General features: G+C 36.5%; 1 long non-coding RNA gene across 1 annotated transcript; it reads right to left on the bottom strand.

Moving 5' to 3' along the window:
• Positions 1 to 1,589: 1,589 nt before the first annotated feature.
• On the bottom strand, positions 1,590 to 2,618 carry LOC110703964. The gene is made up of 2 exons (XR_002507829.1): positions 2,296 to 2,618; positions 1,590 to 1,793 (listed from the first exon to the last, which is right to left on the bottom strand). It is a non-coding gene; the product is annotated as an uncharacterized LOC110703964 (long non-coding RNA).
• Between the last annotated feature and the right edge of the window lie 224 nt (positions 2,619 to 2,842).

Consider the following 2,842-nt stretch of genomic DNA (forward strand, 5'->3'; position numbering starts at 1 on the left):
CGACGAACACCACGAGCCACCACGAGGGGGCGCCGCACGTACGGACGTGAGGGGAGAGAGGAGGGTCGTGAGGTGAGGAGAGTGTTTAGGGTTTTGGGACTTGGTTGCTTTTATGTCAAACTTATTGTAAGTTAATTATGACTTAATGCAACTCTAGGCATGGAACTTATTTATAGATCATATCTCTAAATAAGAGTCCATATCAAGCCCAAACACCTTATCCTAAACACACTACTCTAGCCCAACACTCTACATGGTATGTCATAATCTCATGAGGCCCATTAATGGGCCTCTTACTTGTTTAACCCAATACCCTTGTGTGTGACCTCATAGGATCCATTCTATTGGGCTTTGGACCATTTAACTAGCCCAAAGATCATTTGTCATATCTAGCAACTAACAATGACGACCCAAAAGAATGAACTTATTATCTCCATAATAGTGATCCTTGATATATCTAGTAATTGCACTTATCGAAGATATAACTCCTTCATTCTCAGCTTGCTATCAAACTATTCATGGGATGCAAAGGTAGCCATAGCTATAACGACACTAGCAATAGCCTATGGAGAGTTTGGGTTGGTGGTTAAGCTCTTCTCTAGTCACCCTCTCACCTAGTCTGTGGCTCTCCTTAAGCATCTACCTACAAAGAGGATTGTTGAGTTCAGGAAGCTGCCTCAGCAATACATCTGAGCTGAGCAACCACCTTTCTCTGTTGCTATGACACACATTCCTACTGCTGCTTACTGGACTATCAGGAGTGTTGTGTTGTGGCCTGTGCCATACAGATTTTCAGTCTTATTGGCATGCGCTACGAGTGAGTTACTCTTAATCAAAACAATCTAATCTGATCATTAGTTTATTTCCTATCATTCTCCGAGGAAGTAAGTTACGCACTCCATGCAGCACCCTCAAATCTAATTGATTCTGAGATAGAATTTTTCTTCTTTTCCCTATACTTTTAGCCAGCTCACAGTCTCACACTAAAGGTAGCTTAAACAAAGTTTCAATATTGGAGCAAGTTGTCCCCATTAAAGGAACACACCATGATAGCACACAAATTACTAATCTGAAACATCTATAATCACAATATAGGAACAGATCTTCAAAAGGAAAGAATAGCTATCATCTCAAACATCAGTAATCACAAGTCAAGACTAAGAACAATGACAACACACAAACTGATAACAACAATGACCCGCTCAACAGGACATAAATATACGTTCAAGATCGCACGTAAAAATAACCTTTGAATTAAGTTCTGAAAGTCAGCTTTGAATTCAGTTTTGATTTTCAATTATGAATATAATTCTGATTTTCAGCTCTGAATTATGTTATGAATATTTCAGTTCTCATTTTCAGTTTCGAATTCAGTTATGATTTTCAGTCCCGAATTCAGTTCTGATTTTCAGGTCCACTTCACATAAGCCAATATATCTAAAGACCATATATTACATTGAGAAAGATTAAACGTTCATGTAATTTTTTTTAATAGTGTAAAATATAGATAGCATAACATCATATCATAGGCCAAGGGATTCTAATGGATAGAATATTACTATTAAATGACGACTCGTTACATCATAAACTAGCAAAAACCCATGACTGCTCCATGACAATAAGATGGAATACACTTATAAGATAATTATAAATTAATCATAATAAATTCTACACAATATTATACAACACATACAGAGACAAGTCGGGTAACTAACCATCACATCTCATTTTAACATTGATGGTCTGGTGGCAGAAATACACCTTTGCAAAACTCTGTTCATCAGGCTACAAAACTGATACTTTAACAATTTAGTATTAATTAGACAAAGCTCTTTGACAGTCATGAGTCAATTCAAGTTTTCCTTTACAAATAAACATAGACATAATGACCTTCGAATATCCACTTACTCCCTTTCCCTTCCCCAACCCAAGGCCGAACATCCAATTCCTCCCATCCTGCTCCCCAATAGTGACCGGACATCCAATTCCTTCCCTTCCCGCTCCCCAATAATACAACCAATAGAAAGGTCGGACATTCGTAATTTCGCCACCCTCTCAACAATAGAACGACATAAATGAAATATTATAAGCAATCAAACCCAAAAAACCAATTATTGACTACCAGAATCGAAATATTAAAAGAATTTTGCCAAACTTAGGGTTCCTAATTCGAATCAAGGCGCACACCTATAATATTAAAAATACACTACATTCACAGAATCATATATTCACAAATGAATGAAATCACAATTTCAATTAACAATTAAAAAAAAATAGATTAATTAAAAACTAAACCTGAAGACTGGAGTTTTGCTTTGTCAAAGAGAGAGAACTCAGAGAAGGCTAAAGGAAAGCAGGCGAACACCGGTCGGCCGTCGTCAGAGTTTGGCCAACGTCGATCTGAGAGTAGCGCCAGTCCTTAAATGAGAGTAAGGGGAGAAGAAGTCAGTAAGAAGTTAGGGTTCTTCAATGTTTTCCTTTTGTAAAATTGGGAACTGGGGATAAGTAAAAACCAAAAAAAAAAAGAAAAGAAATAAAGGTGTGTAGGCAAAAGAAGCGCAGATTAGTAGGCAAGTGCAGTACCAACTATTTTCTTTTTTATTTTTCGTTTTCCTCAAAAAAAAAAAAAGTAATTTTTTTTTTTGTTCAAAATTAAAAAAGAAAAATACAAGTGAAGTGTGAGTGGTGGGCGCTAATATTAGTAACCGGCCTTAATAAAGCCCCTTAAAATTAATAAGGTCTATAAAGTTTAACTTATTATTTGTAACTGACATTTATTATGCCCCTTACTAAAAGTTGGTCACCCTATCATTGACCTACTATTTGTAACTGACCTTGGTTA

This window comes from Chenopodium quinoa, unplaced genomic scaffold (genome assembly GCF_001683475.1).
Source record: "Chenopodium quinoa cultivar QQ74 unplaced genomic scaffold, ASM168347v1, whole genome shotgun sequence".
Taxonomy (NCBI): domain Eukaryota; kingdom Viridiplantae; phylum Streptophyta; class Magnoliopsida; order Caryophyllales; family Amaranthaceae; genus Chenopodium; species Chenopodium quinoa.